This window comes from Lepidochelys kempii, chromosome 6 (genome assembly GCF_965140265.1).
Source record: "Lepidochelys kempii isolate rLepKem1 chromosome 6, rLepKem1.hap2, whole genome shotgun sequence".
NCBI lineage: Eukaryota > Metazoa > Chordata > Testudines > Cheloniidae > Lepidochelys > Lepidochelys kempii.
In genome coordinates this window covers 123,900,735-123,917,221 of record NC_133261.1, presented here as the reverse complement: position 1 = coordinate 123,917,221, position 16,487 = coordinate 123,900,735, and the positions used below count along the sequence as shown (strand labels likewise).

Sequence of the window (16,487 nt, the reverse complement as noted above, 5' to 3'; positions counted from 1 at the left end):
GTAATAATGGCAGCCAAATCTTTCCTCCCGTTTAATTTAATACACAACCAGTCTAAATGAAAGACTACAAAAGCAGCTGGGAACAGTACAATTTCCTACTGTAATAGCATGTATGTATCTAAGCATCTGACGAGCAGTAGTCTGCATTTCTTTATTGTTATAGTCAACAATTATATCTGTGCATGCTTTGCAGAGATGATGCTCTGGTGCGCTTCATAAATGCAGCCTTTGTTTCCTTAATTATTAGGCAGACCGTTCATTCTGTACAATGTCCAAGTTCCAGACAGGTGGAATAAGGAGGTGGCATCTGTCTAAATATTGAATGCCACGCTTCCCCCATCTGCTGTAATAACAGTGCGAGGTTGCTTGGCTGTTATCCTATTCTGCATACAACTAGTCAGCCATATGCCCTAGATGCTGCACGTGCCACCAGAGTGACATGGCCTGCAATGCAGCCCCCGAGCTAGTCACAGTCCAAGTAGGGAAAAAGACAAGAAGCGGGGTTGAAGGTCGGGCACGTGCTGGAATCAGCAGGTGACAGTCAATACAGCTACTGAGATCCGCTGAAAGAACCAATAGAAAAGGCCTTCAAAGTCAATTGACAGAATGGAGCACGCTGCCAATCAAATTTTACAGGGCATACCTTCCAGGCTAGGCAAATAAGAAGATTTAGAGCACATGGCAGTTCATCGTTTATAATCCTGTCTTAGCCCAGCATGGCTTAGTGATAGTTCTGTGACAGATGATGAGCACATGACAGCTGGGGGATCTTATACAAACTCATACAGTAAAATTAAAATTAAATTAGTGACACACTTGTACACATTAGTTGTGCAACAGTTATGCAATCTGTTCAAGACCCTTAACATAAACCATTTCTAATTTTAAATAATTTAAACCAGTGCAAAGTGGGTGGTGTTTTGGTTGTATTTTTTTTTCCCCCAGAAGAAAGGCAGCATTTACACACATTTAGCTTTCCCTGACATTTCTTCTTGGCAAGTGACAGAAAGAATGCAAAGATTTCTTTTTTCTTCCAAACGATGCAATGGTAAGAGATTTGTAGGCAATCTGGCAGAGCCCGTAAATTAATTATATGTTTTCATTTTATATATAATTAAAACAGATTGTGGTTTTTTTTAAAAAAAAAGTGTGGAAAGGGAGCCCAAAAGATTTGAATGTTGTAGACACAAGAGTATAATAAACTGGCTGGGCTTTGGCTCTTTAATCTGTTAATCTTGTTACTATTTTATATGTTTGTGGATCTGAAAGAAAGAGAATCAACCATTCAACTCTTGACATTAGCGCCATGGTCCTAAAAGACGTAGCTTTAAAGCTTGGATGGGGTGGGGGGAGGGCCTGATCCAGATTTCACCACTACTACTTTTACACCAGTGTAACACCACTGACTTCAGTGGAGTTACCCCTGATTTACGTTGGTGTAACTGAAAAAAACCAGGGCCTGAAATCATTTTTTGAAGGTTTCCTTATAGACTGGTAACATATTTGGTTTGATTCTTTTCCACCCCTCAGCACCTGTCAGTTGAGGAAAATATAGCAAAGTCATTAGACACGTTCTGGTGCCTGGACTGAAATTTGCACAGGTTGCTATAATGCCAAACTACCAAAAAAAAAAAAAAAAAAAAAAATCTCACCTGCAGCTTGCAGGGCTCAGGAAGGAGGAAAACTCAGGCTTATCTTTCTTCCAGTGGCAAATAAAGAAATACGTTTTTTTGTTAAGGTGTGGGATAGTTTCACCTCGCAAAACTTATGGCCAGGGAAGGTCATTCAGTCTACAAATGACTGTGTTCCTTGGGCCCCTTTTCTTGAAATACATGGAAGGTGAATCCACAGCAGCCAAACAGATATTGCTACAGGGTTCCCCCCCGCCCTCACTACAAGTAGTGGCCCCAGTCCTGCTGACACTTTATGCATTTGCTTAATAGAGTTGAGGTTAAAAAAAAAAAGACACTTTTTTTCATGGAAAAGTTCATATCTTTTCCCTTTTTTTCCACAGAAAATTTTGGAAATTCAATTTTTTCTCCCAGAAATAATCCTTAACTTTACTCACATGAGTAATCCCACTAAAGTCAATGGGAATACTCCCCGACTTAAAGTTAAGCAATTGCTTAAGTATTTGCAGTGTGAGGGCACAGGTGTTTATGGCTAGATGCACCTATATGTAGTGGAATTAAGTGCAGTTATTTATGAATGTATTATTTGCTTATAGTAGCATGTGCTGGGTGTTTTCCAGACGCACTCAAGAAATGATGATCCAAGGAGCTCATGTTCTAAGGACAGGCCGCTAAGTAGGCAGATTAGGATAAGGGGAACAACAATAGGCAGTGTGTATACATGCCAGCTCGATTCGCTATCTTGTAAGCAGCGCAAGATTCCCTTCTTAGGTTTGTAATGTACCAGCTAGTCCAGCCCCTTTCCTTCCTAAGCTTTGTCTGAAACCAGGTTCATTTGGGAAGCTACATCCCCTGTATTTGTTATTTGTTTTTAAGCTTGTGTTTTTTCCTTGCATTGTTAAAAACCTAATTAAAAGTGAAATAATCCAAAATAGGAAGCTCTCCATTTTGAACTCTCCTCTGTCCCCCAACCTCTCCTCGTCCAGGCCAGTCCCACGTTTCTAGCTGCTCCTCCGGCATCTCTTGGCTGGCCAGCCACCATCACAAACTCTTCCCTCCTGATCACTCTTTCCCACTTCCCTTCTCCATCTCCATTGACAATTCCATTCTCCTTGTCTCTTAGGCCTGCAGCCTTGGTGAGCTCCTCTTTCCTTCCCCCATCATGCCCAGACTCTCACTAAATCCTCATGCTTCTTTCTCTTTAATATCACGAAAATCCACCCCTTCTTCCCTGTTCTCACTGCTCTGCTCAGCACTGTGCCAACTGCTAGTGCCAGGCACCAGTCTTCTCTCTTGAGTACTGTGACCTTCTCCAGCATCCCTGCCTCTCCTCTGCTTCAGCTCTGGTACTCACCTCCTCTAATCTCTCCATTGGTTCCCCTTCTCTCACTGCATCAAATTTAAACTCATTACTCTCACCTCTGAGGCTATCTTCCCCTCACCGATATCTCTGCTCGCATCTCACCTCATTCTCCATCCCCGCCAGTCCTTTTGCCTCCTTACTACCTTCATCTCCCTTTCCAATGCTGTCCTCCTACTTCATTGCTCATCTATGTTACCACTAAACTAATGCCCTCAGGCCAAAGGAATCCGGATCCCTCCCTGAGGTGGCCTTGCCTACGGAACTTGAATTTCTAAGGCCACATTTAAAACAAAAAGTTCCTTGGAGTCAAATTCTGTTGTCAGTGTAAATCCAAAGTGACCTCATTGACTTCAGTTGTTCTTTATTTGGAATAACGGAGCAGGATTTTGCTCATGGTGTCTTCAGCCTTTTCTAGACCAGGATTTAAAGGTGTGATGTTAGCATATGTTAAGTAGCATGTTCTCACTAACACACTTGAAAAGTCTAACGCAGACAAGATACGCCATCTCTAACATTCACTAAATTGGTTGAGGTAAAGCTTGAGGGGAACCTGGTACCGTGGAAATCGATGAAACTACTCATGCACTTAAATATCTTTAAAAAGTTAAATATCTGGTTAAGTGGTTTGGTGGATCAGGGCTTTGCTTACAGTATATTAATTTATAATATATATTATTAAAAACTACATCTACACACAAAGCAGTTAACAAGGTGAGTATGTACTAAAAGCATACATTCTAAACTCTTTGGGCAGGGACTAGTTTTTTCTTTTGGTTTATTCCACACCTGCTACAATAGGATCCTAGGCACTAAATACTACTGCTACTAATAATAAAATCATTATTGTGTTATTTTTTCCCTATGAGGCGTTCTTTCTTGTTTAAAATAATGTGTAAGGAAATGCAGGTCCTCCCCCAAAGACATCACAGTCTTTTACTAGAGTCGATTGGATAAATCTTATAAATATTTGTTGCAAACGGAAGTATTTTTTCCACCATATAAATAGTCACTGATGTTTTTCTTGCTAGTCAGCCAGTTCTAATTGTAACCCTCATCCTTCCCATACTTGCCCTTCCCCCCCTCAAGCTAAGCGACCATATTGGCCTAGCATAGTAGAATTCTGCACTTTCCTTCTCCCTGCCCCCGACACACCTCTCTTCTTTGAGCCACACCCTACACTTTCATCTGCGTGGTAAAAAGAGGTCCAACCGTAATTGAGATTCTGGCCCAATGTGTTTTGAAACATCACCAAAGCACTGCTTTCCGAGTGCACTTTTTTTAAAAAAAAGATGTTTGCTTTTGTACTGATGAGCAACTTTGTTTTAAAAACCAGCATCCTCCCCGCCCCGTATAAATACGAATGCCTCCTGTTGATTTAAATGGGAGAGTCTGGTTTCTTGTGAAGGGGAAGGAAAAGGGGCTCAGGACTGGTGTGGACACTTAGATCTGTGTGACTGTATGTTCCATCTGAGATTGTGGCACTTCTCTACAGAACTTCAGCATTATTGGGAGAGGCAGTTTTGTTCCCAGGAGCCATGTCTGGCAATGCAAAATTAAATTATATGTTTTTACTCCCATCTGTGCAGGTTTAGACCCTGCTGATGAAAATAGGTTCTCAATTATATACATACACGACCCCGCTGAAGCCAATGGGGGTGCACGCAGGTATCTCTGGTAAAATATATTGTGTGGTTGTGGCAAAAGGGGGAATTTTCATCTTTTATAGTGTGACATCTCTTATAAAGTGTTGCTGCATAAATGTGCATTTCAGAAGACCACTGCAAAACAGAGAGAGAGGGAGGAAGAATGGAATGTAAGGATGTTTACAGAAGATGGTCTGAAGCCCGGGCAGCTGCCGACGTACCAACCCCCTGCTCAAAGCAGGACCAACACCACCTAAATCATCCCAGGGCTTTGTCAAGCTGGGCCTTAAAAACCTCTAAGGATAGAGATTCCTTAGAGGGTTGACAGGTCCTTGTCCCAAGATCAGGCCCACTATTATTCAAATTATTATATAGTTGGGAACCCTGATGTTGCAACACTCACACAGTAGGAACTCTTCTGCATTTACAAATATAGTTTATTAATAAATTTAGCACCCCAGCTCAGTCAGGTAGATAGAGAGACTACAGCATGTACATCCATATACTCACACCAGTCCTTGTAGAACAACCTGAAATATTAGCCATCATCTTCCTCATCACCAACACCTTCCCCCTCATCACCAGTGGCCATCACTCTGGCACCACCCAAGGACTAAATCTCCTTCTCCTACCACCCCTAGACTGGGATGCAACTTTTATAACATGATACGCTGACACCATTATGTTTGATGCATATTCAGTACGGATATTACCTCGTTTCCGTATTTGTATATCCTCACCTTACTAATGCTGGAGTGTCCTTCTCTTACAGGTTAGTATATCAATTATTTCAATTTATTAGCATATACGTCGATTCATTACCATATCCCTCTTGTGGTTGGGTATCTGCAGATGTAGCTCATGTACCTGTTATGTACGTCAATTCGTAGCCATGACACTCTTGTGATTGGGTCACGTACCTATGTCAAAATTTCCTCTTAAATTCTCTATTTTCAGCTCCCCAATACTTGGAGTTTTCCACTGGGCCATTTCTCTGTTCAAAGTTCATAGACCTCAAGCCTTATGCTAACCTGCTGAAGCTAACGTTTGACAGGATAGAGGCTTGTAGGTTCCTTGCATTACTGCTGAATATCATGCAAAGTAGCTAAATAGAAAGAAGGCAAGACAGTGAATGTAGTCAGCGCAAGCTAGCCCTATGGGCTACACTGGTGGAAGGAGATGTTTGAGCGGTACACAGAGCTGGTCCTTCAGAAGGATGACAACAGCAGGAAAGTAAAAACTATTATTTTACCTGGTTGGGGAACAAGGCAGAGCGAGACACACCGTTCTGAAGCTCACCCACTGTCTTAAGCCTCAAAGCAGCCCTCAGAGTCCTGGGGAACTATTGCTACCCAAAGCAGAATGAAACTGTGGAGCAACACAGCTTGCTTACTAGAGACCAGTCTGCAGGGGAGGGCATAGACCTCTACATCACAGCCTTATGCACACTGGCTATTACATGCAATTTGGGGGGCTTGACTGACTCCCTGGTTCAGGTCAAGGTAGCCTGCAGCACTTGGGATCAGCACCTGTGAGAGCAGCTGCTCCAAGAAGGTGATCTCACATTAGACAGATGTTTAGACCTGGGGTGTGCAGCGGAAGCCGCAAGGGAGAATGAAAGTCCTAGGGAGGAGCAACACCGTCAAAGTACATGTCGTTGGGCAACCACAAAGGAGAGCAGGTGGACAGGGCTCCATGCCCCTAGTGAGATGTTGTTACTGTCGGGGACAGCATAAGTGCCCCGCACTAGGACTGCATTGAAAGGAATATGGTAAATTGAACATTTTAGCAGTGTGTGCAAGAGCAGAGTCCTTCCTGCAGTCCGACTTGTATAAGAGGGTGATGGCACATCAGACAGCAGTGAGGACCTTGACTCTCTCCTTGAGTCCAAGAGCATATCAGATTCAGGCTGTTGGGACAGGAAAACAACAAGGGACAATATAAACCTCCGTGCATGCAACAGTGTGACTAGGCAAGTGCCTGGTGCGATTTCAGCTGCATATTGGGTCCTCCTGAAATGTAATTTCTCAGTGTGAATTGCACTCAGACACACCCATTACAAAGAGCAGGCACGATGCAATTATGTACAATGAGAGCATCGTGCCGAGTATCAGAAAATATGACCTCATGGTAACTAACCTGAAAAATAACAGATGGTACCAACTGAAGTTTGTGGGGGTGGATGGTAAGATCCACAAACCTCTCTTAGGGAATACATCCACACAAACCACAGATCTCATTAGGGTGTAGAGTCAGAATTTTATAGCTGCAATGCAAGAAGCAAAAGGGGGGGTCCCATGGACAATGAAGACTATTTTAGAAGCATATGTGGATGTTTTCAAAGGCAACAGGTGCCTTAAAGGAAAGCTGCGGCTAGACATAGACTCCACAGTGGAACCTCTGTACTTATCATGAAGGAAAATTCAGCTATGTTCTGTAATCCAGTAAATAAGGAGCTCAAAAGCCTGCAGAGTAGGAGTATCATAGCACCTATAGAAACCAGAACAGCCTGGGTAAGTAGCATGGTGGTGATAAAAAAAAAATACAACAAAACCATCAGGCAAATTACACATCTGCATAGAGCCAAAGCCACTGAACTAAGCATTAAAGAGATGCCGCTATCCACTGCCCATAGTTGATGACATCTTGCCAGACATTTCCAAAGCCAGAATCTTTATGGCCTGTGATGTGAGAAATAGGTTTTGGCACATAAGCCTGGATAAAGAGTCCAGCATGCTGACAACCCTTACACCGCCATGTGGATGCTAGAGATGGTCGGACATGCCGATGGACATAAGCCCAGCACCAGAGGTGTTCTAGAGACAACACAAACCCAAGTGCTGGAAGGTCTGCAAATGATATCCTCACTGTATGTGAGGGGAGCAATTATACAGAAGCTGAATGAGATTGTGACAGAAAAGTACAAGCTTTTCTATAGTGATGAGGGACAAGAACATAATATTCAACCCACAAAAAATGTAGCTCAAACAGCATGAGGTGACATACATTGGACATCTGCTCGCAGCAGAGGGACTGAAAGCAGATCCCAACAAGATCAAGGCACTCAGGGGCAGCTCCAGTGGATATGAAAGGGGTACAGTGCTTCATAGAAATAACATATTTTCTGTCCAAGTTCTGCCCACACCTGGCTGTAGCGGTACCCATATGTCAGCTCCCAAGGCAGGATGTTGAGTGGGACTGGCAGGTTCCCAACAGCGAGCATTTGACACGCTGAAACAAATGACAACGGATGCCTCTGTCCTGAAGTACTACAAGCCAGAAGAGCCACCGAGACTCCAGAGTGAGGCATCGGCAAAAGGATTGGGTGTAATTTTTTTGCAGGAGCCACCAATCACCTATGCCCGCAAACTCCTATCTGAGACTGAACAGGGGTAAGCCCAAATAGAAAAAGAGTTTCTGGCTGTGGTATCTGGAGTGGAGTGATTCCATCAGTACATCTATGGCCATCCAGTAACAGTGCAATAAGACCACAAACCCCTACAGACGATCATGGCAAAGCCCTCTTTTAGCGCTCCAAAGAGATTGCAGCACGTGTTGATGCACCTCCAGTGCTACCAGGTAGACATCAGATACTGTCCAGGCCAATTGCTGGTGTTAGCTGACACCCTGAGCTGAACATATATAGCCAGTATTGGTGAGGGGTTGGGGGAAGGAGATAAGGACATAGTGCAGGACATTAATGGATTCAATCTCCCAGTTTCAGTGGCAAAGCTGGTGGAAATCAAAGAAACAATGGAAAAAGACATCCAACTACACGCACTCAAGAGAGCAGTCCTAGTAGGGTGGCCAGAAGACAAAAGCCAGGTGCTGTTAGGAGCAGACGCATATTTTCAAATTAAAGATGAGCTGAGCGTGCAAGATGGAATCACATTTTAGGACAGAGAGTTGTTGTCCCTGTCTCATTGTGTATGGAAGTTATGGAAAATATATCTGACTCACACCTGGGCACTGACAGCTGTCTTAGATGGGCTCAAGAGTGTGTTTACTGGCTGGGAATGAATACATAACTCTGCTCCTCGATAGAAGGGTGTGAGTGACACCTGTTGGTCATGGGATAACCACCAGCAGAAAGCAACTCTGTCAGATGGGAAGTTCATGGTGATACAATGGGAAAAGGTGGGAGTGGACTTATTTACCTTCAAGGAAAAGCAGTACTTGATTACAGTGGACTACTATTCACATTTTTGGAAGGTCAGTGCCCTGCCTGATACAACAAGCAAGTCAGTGATTGGCAATGTGCAGCGGCAGTCCAAAAAAAACCTAACAGAATGTTAGGAACCACTGGGAAAGGAATAGATAATAAGACAGAAAATATCATAATGCCACTATATAAATCCATACACCCACACCTTGAATACTGTGTGCACTTCTTGTTGCCCCATCTCAAAATATATATATAAGAACTGGGAAAAGTACAGAGAAGGGCAACAAAAATAATTAGGTTTCAGAGTAGCAGCCGTGTTAGTCTGTATTCGCAAAAAGAAAAGGAGTACTTATGGCACCTTAGAGACTAACAAATTTATTTGAGCATAAGCTTTCGTGAGCTACAGCTCACTTCAGCATGGACCAGCTTCTATACAGGGAGAGATTAAAAAGACGGACGGTTCAGCTTAGAAAAGAGATGACTCAGAGGGGATATGATAGAGGGCTATAAAATCATGACTGGGGTGGAGAAAGTGCATAAAGAAGTAATATTTGCCCCTTAAAATAACACACGAACCAGGGGTCACCCAATGAAAGTAATAGGCAGCAGGTTTAAAACACACAAAAGGAAGTACTACTTCACACAACACGCAGTCAAGCTGTGGAACTCATTGCCAGGGGATATTGTGAAGGCCAAAAGTATAACTGGGTTCAAAAAAGAACTAGATAAGATCATGGAGGACAGGTCCATCAAGGGCTACTAGCCAAGATGGTTGGGGGTGCAATGCCATGCCCTGGGTATCCCTAAATCTTTGGCTGCCAGAAGCTAACACTGGAAGATCGTAGATGGATCGCTTGATAAATTGCCCTGTTCTGTTCATTCCCTCTGAAGCGTCTGGCACCGGACACAATTGAAAGACAGGACACCGACCTAAATGCACCATTGTTCTGACCCAATATGGCCACTCGCATGTTCTTAAACTGAAGGGCCACTTTGCAAGATATGGCATTCTGGACACTGTACTCACTGATCATGGACCCCAATTTGCCTGGGAACAATTAAAGCAATTTACACACCACCTGGAGTTTGACCAGCATGCCTCATTCCCAAAGTACTGGTAAGGGGGGCATCAGCTGTGAAAACAGCTAAACAATACAGGACTACCACATCACAGGGGTGCCAAAACAGTCCATCAGAGGCGCTGATGGGACAAAGGACCAAAACCCTGTTACCAATTAGGGGAAATCTGTTGTGGCCGGAAGGATGGAGATACCACTGAGAGGAGATAGCCAACAATCAGAGAAAGCAGGCACTTTGAATATGACAGGTCTGTCAAGTGTATACTGGCCCTGGAGACAGGCAATCTGTGAGGATCCAGCCAATTAGAGAAACACCAGAGAGAGGGAACTAATGGAGTTATGTGGGACACAGTGGCACCCAAGTCCTATGAGGTGTCTACGCAAGAGGGACAAGTCATCCAAAGAAACATGAGACACTTACGAACCATCAGACACAACACCCAGACACAGCCTACAGAGATACGGAGGCCATCACAGGATGGAGAGACAGAGAACCACTCAGAAGCTAGTCCCTCAGGGAGGGAGGGAGACTACAGAGAGAGAGAGAGTTTGCCAGACTTGGTGACAGGGAGACTGAGATAGGTCACTCCCAGTATTGTCACCTGTTGAGGAGACCAAACTATTTCAAAGACTATGTAACCAGTTAGGCCTGTGGTCAAGACAAGGCTCCAACTCAGCGGTGGATGTCTGGGCATCAATTATTTGTTTGTTGTGTGTATATTAAAATGTTTGTGAAATAGGGAAGACTTACCATGATCAGTGGAACTGTAGTCAGATGGCTCATGTGCCCAGGAGGAACTGTTACTGATGGGACACCAATAGAACAGGGAGTCACAGTTTCAGGCTCCTGCTCCATGGTCTTTCAAGGGCACCCCAGCCATCAGCTCTCTTGGGTCTCTCTCTCTCTCTCCTTCTCCCCTGACTGGGGGCCTAAGGCTGCACAGCTTCCTGCCTCATACAGTCTATCTCCAACAAATTAGTCTGCCTAAAAGCCAGCAGCTGCATTTTGTTTGTCTCTAAAGGCAATGAGCAGTGTGTTGCCAGCAGGTACAAGTTACCACACCGCTCTTTCTCAGCAAGCACACTTATTCTTAAGGTAGAACATTACAAAGAAAACCTATAAAACAATAAAGGTTCCTATATGCATGCAAACAACTTACCAGAGGTCACCATCAGTCTGATGGCGCCCTAGTAGGCCAAAGTCTTTCCAACCCACCCGCCCACAAGAGTGGGCAGCAGGGCCGGTCCATGTGCTGGATCAGAGAGAAGGCCTGAGTCAGTTTAAACCCAGCCCTTTTTTCTTTATTAAAAGACTTTTCTTTGTCTGTTTGTTTCTGGGAAAGGGTGGCAGCTCTCTGGTGGTGTTTAGAACTTGCGTGATTCCCCTCAATCACCCCTCGCTGTTTCTGAGTTCCTGGCAGAGCTCCCACTTGGAGTTATAGACAGTCCCTGGCCCACAGAGTTCACACAAAATGGTCCCCATAGATACTGTGTGTGTGACTGCAATATCTGTCACACAGGGGACATGGGGAGCTAGCCTGGAAGCAACTCAGCCATGTAGAAAGAACAGGGTTTAATAAAGTTTCCCTTGTTTGGTTTAACCTGCATTCAGCTTCATGCTTTGCACATGACACACCCAGGAGGAATCAGTTAGAGTGATTCTACTGCTTTATGTTCTCCAGGCACTGGGTTCAAATCCTGTGTAGGATTTGTTTGAAAGTTGCTGAAGAGTTTGGAATACTCCAAGTAGTGCCAGTGGAGGTGGACTGGTGGGCAGAGTGCAGGTGAAGAAGACAAAGTGTATGATGAATGCTTTTTATCCTAGGGGCCTGCACTTTGTCATATGGAGATCACCTGTATAGGGGCATCTTTCCATTCTCTTAAATGGGGCATTGGATCCAACCCTTGTTTAGTATCTATGTTACAGTGAGTGTAGAAAATGTTCCCTAAGCATCGCCATTCTAATTCCCTATTTTCAGCTGAAATTTTCTGAGCTTGGGCACTGCGTGAAGCAAATTTTTTTTTTTGAAAGCATAAGCAAAATGTTTGAGGCATCTTGGAGTATGAGGATGAGTGTAGAAAAAAATACAATTTCCCCCTTTATAAAATAATTCCTAGGATTTTTTTTAACAGCCCTAGAAGAGTATATCTGACGCAGGAGCGCTCTCTAAGACAGAGCCACAAGAAGATCCAGTAACTGAAAGCTGAAGTTAGGCACGGTCAAGTTGGAAATTAGATGCACAGAGAAGGTAACTAATAGAGTTGGTCAGAAAATTTTCATCAAACCAGTTTTCAGTCAGAAAATGTAATTTTAATCTGAAGTGAATTTTTTTGTGACATTGTCTTGATTTTTGACAAAAATTTTGTTTAGAAAGAGTTGGAAAAAAATGGTTTGACAATGTCCCATTTTGACATCTTCAGAATGAAAAGTTTCACTTTTTCATTACAAAATGGCTTTGTGGTTAGAAAGTTACTTTATTGGTTTTATATACAAACAATTACAACAGTCAAAACTGAAACAAAATATTTCACTTTCATCTAAATGAAACATTTCAATCGATCTAAAATGAAAATCACATGTATTTATTTATTTATTCGGACTTTTGTTTTGCAAAAAAAAAATCAAAATTTTGGCTTTTTGCCCCATTTTGGCAGGAAAAAAATTTGAAATCTCAACATTTTTCAGGGGATGGAAAATGCATTTTCTGACCAGCTCTAGTAATTAACCAGTGGAACAACCTAGCCAGAGATGAGGTGGATTCTCTGTTGTTTGGAGTCTTTAAGTCAAGATTAAATATCTTTACAAAAAGTTCAGTCACATACTACTGGGCTCGATGCAGCAATTACTGGGTGAATTTCCACGGCCTGTGTAATGCAAATTAGACTAGATAATCATAGCTGTCCTTTCTGGCCTTAAAATTGATGGAAATGTCTAGGATAGAATCCAGCATGGAATTGGTTTGATTTGAGTGAGCATGGAGACTTTTATGCCTGCACATTATATTTGCTGCACTTCTTTTGGCACTCTGTCGCAAAGTGGGGTACATTTGCGTGTGGCTGACTTACCTCTAGAGTTAAAACTGCAATAAACCTACATACAGAGGGAATGAATGAGACAAGGGTCCCACAAAAGGCACTGACACATTTGTGATGAGTGCCATTTGGGCTGACATAGGGGATTGAACCAGGGACATCCTGAGCTAAAAGCATGAGACTTTACAGCTTCAGCTAAAGAGTCGCCTTCTTTAGTTGATGGGGGTAGCAGACTCACACTCTCTCTGGGTGAGGCACAGACAAGGACACAAAACACACTGCTCATTTGTGAGTACCTTGTAACATAAAGGCAGCATGGCTCGTACGAATGGAAGGAAAGGGTTTTCCTTATGTGAGGACCAGAGAGACTCCCTCCTACACCATCTGTCAGGGGCGGCCAACCTGAGCCTAAGAAGGAACCAGAATTTACCAAGGTACATTGCCAAAGAGCCACAGTAATATGTCAGCAGCCCCCCATCATCCCTCCTCGCTCCCAGCGCTTCCCGTCCACCGGCAGCCCCACAGATCAGCGCCTCCTGCTCCCTCCCTGCACCTCCCGATCAGCTGTTTCCTGGCGTGCAGGAGACTCTTGGGGGAGGAGGGGAAGGAGCGAGGGCACGGCAGGCTCAGAGGAGGGGGTGGGAAGGGGTGGAGTCGGGACAGGGCCTGTGGCAGAGCCAGGGGTTGAGCCGTGAGCACCCCTGCCACATTGGAAAGTTGGGGCCTGTAGCTCCAGCCCCGGAGTCAGTGCCTAGACAAGGAGCCGCATATTAACTTCTGAAGAGCCGCACGGGGCTCTGGAGCTGCAGGTTGGCCACCCCTGCCATATGTGATCAGACATTCTGGTCACAAATCATTCCACCGTCCACATATAGTCCGATCATTCTTTCTCATTTTTTGTTTTCTTAAAAACAAGAACAAACCCTGGTTGTAGAAAAACAAATGTCTGGTGGTGATCTATTGAACTGTCGGAGAAATAGCAGGTGATCACGCAATGCACATACGCACAGGGCGGAGTAAAGGCTGCACAAGCCGCCTTGTCATGTCCTGCTTTTGGAATACTTCATCTTCGAATGTATTTTTTGGACTCTCTAGGCTGGGACTTGCGCGTAACTCCCACTGAAAGCCAAGTCCTTAGGCTCTTTGTTGAAAGAGAAATAAATCACTTAGTACATCATGTGGCCTAATTATAATGACTTGTAATCTGTAAAAGAAAGAGAGCAGAAAAGGACTAAAGACTGCTCACTCTAGGTTCTCTTCCCAGCTGCTATTGACTTGTGGTATCCACTTATCCTATCTGAACCTCATCTTCTCTATCTGCAAATGAGGATAACAATAGTGACCTGTCACATGGGGGGTCTTGTGAGCCTTAACATGCTGCTGTTTGAAACACTCTTTGGCTGGAAAGTGCTTTATATATGTTATGTCTTAGTTGCTATCTGCCCAAGGTGCCCATGACCTTCGTATGTAAAGCCCTCATTCAACAAGGTACCTAATGCACGTGCCTCACTTTAAACTTCTGCAGGAGCAGGGATCAGTCACTTGCTTAAAGTAAGGCATGGGCTTAAGTACCTTGCTAAATTGGGGGCTAATTAATCGATGTTCAGATCTGCCTTCAGTGGGAGCTCTTAGAATCATAGAATCATAGACTTTAAGGTCAGAAGGGACCATTATGATCGTCTAGTCCGACCTCCTGCACAATGCAGGCCACAGAATCTCACTCACCCACTCCTGTAACATGAGTCTGAGCTATTGAAGTCCTCAAATGGTGATTTAAAGACTTCAAGGTGTAGAGAATCCTCTTGGTTATGTATGTACAGATATGCAAGTGTGAGGATGGATATTACGTGTGTGTGTGTGTGTATACCTATATTTATATAAATATAGATTGATAGATAGATGTACCCCCATGCTTAGACAAAATTACATAACCACCCAACTTGGGAATGAGTTATGGTGCTTCACTATATGTAGTACTGAAAGAATTAATAAAGGCACATTGTCATGGTGAAAATTTTATGCAAGCTTATAGGCACAATGCAATGAACAAAGAGAGAAATGTTGAGAACAATATCCTCCCTCTATCAGCAGTTCACTTCAGGCTGCTTATGTATGATCAAAGACTACAAATATAGTTTAAACAGCATGAAATAATCGCTGGGTTTACAATATGAAATGATTTCTTGTTTTAAAAAAAGAAAACCCTACAACAATCCCAGTGCCCCAATGCAAGGAGCATGAGGACTAATTTTGTGATGAGCAGCCAAGCAAAGCCAATGGTAGGGAAATTAGGGTTAAGAAGCTAACCTCCCTCCTACATCCTCTTTGAAGATTTCTACATTCTGGGGAGAGGGTAATGAAAATATTTTACCTCCTCTATTGCAATAGGGTCAGTGGGCCATAAAAAAAAAATCCACTCACTATACCATACCTTGATGAAAAGGCAATACAGATAATGGAAAGAGGGCTGCATTCTGCTTCAGGATGCCCGTGTCAGAAGAGAAGATCTCAGCCAAGCGCAGTTACACAAACAGTTCATGCAGAAAAGTGTTTGTCTATATTTACACCCCGCCTGGCAGTCCTTGCACCAGCAAAGCTCCCAGCAATTCCAATGGGAGTTTTGCTCGGGTGAGGATCAAGTGCCAAATTCTAGTGCCCCCCCGCACCTGGCTGCGAGGCCCCAAACCCAGTGGAAATGCTGCAACTGCACTGCATGGTGGGACCATGAAACAGAGAATCTGCATGCCAAGCAGCTAAACGCCATGGCTGCTGTCTGTGCAGGACCGTAGTTGTGGATTTGCGGGGAGGGACAGGCACATGGTCAGTGGCTTTGTGCTGCCTATTTTAGATTGGTAGAGATAATTCTCTTCCTCCGCCCTACAAACTCATCTGCTGGGGCTGTGTGCTCTGCTGGAGGATTTTGCCCTGAGGAAGGACTGTGAGCACTGTGATTTGACTATGGGCAGGAAACATCCAAGAAGGGGAGCCAGGCCTAACACCACACAAACTAAAATCTCACCTTAATAGGATGCCCACGGACCCATTCTGACTATAACAGAAGCAAAACCTGAGATCACTCAGGCAGACACCTCCTAGACAAGATTTGCCTATAAAGAAGAGAGAGCTATTAAAACAAAACCATTGTCCCTAATTAGAGGCAGAGCTGGCAGCAGTGCCTATAGTTAAGGTTTTATAACACTTTCCATTATAAGCCCCTGTTTTCAGTTGCTTATAACTTTGCCCGCCTCAGAATGTTTGAACTGACATTTTCCTTGTTCATCCTCTGCGTCTGGCTGAATTTGTTTGTAACATTTTATCAAAAATGGCTCAACCATTTCTGAGTTTAGATGAAAAGAGGTGGTTTTTCAAATGCTAAAAATTGTTTCCAACTGGCTTTAGGAAGCGCTATAATGTCTCCATGGTTTGGAAAAGGAGCATGAAATTTGGCAGAGGGCTAGGGGAGTCAGAGAGGTGCTTTTTTCTGTCCCTGTGATTTAGCCAAATTACAATCTTGCAGAAATTGCCATTTGCACAAGCTCAGTAGAGCTTTCTCGACGCTATGCTGTGAAATCT

At 43.7% G+C, this 16,487-nt stretch overlaps 1 long non-coding RNA gene across 1 annotated transcript in view; it reads right to left on the bottom strand.

Moving 5' to 3' along the window:
• Nucleotides 1-15,975, bottom strand: part of LOC140913938 (uncharacterized) — a 44,293-nt gene extending 28,318 nt beyond the window's left edge. The window contains exon 1 of the long non-coding RNA XR_012159705.1: nucleotides 15,934-15,975. This is a non-coding gene — a long non-coding RNA (uncharacterized lncRNA). The remainder of the gene's footprint in view (nucleotides 1-15,933) is intronic.
• Nucleotides 15,976-16,487: the final 512 nt, after the last annotated feature.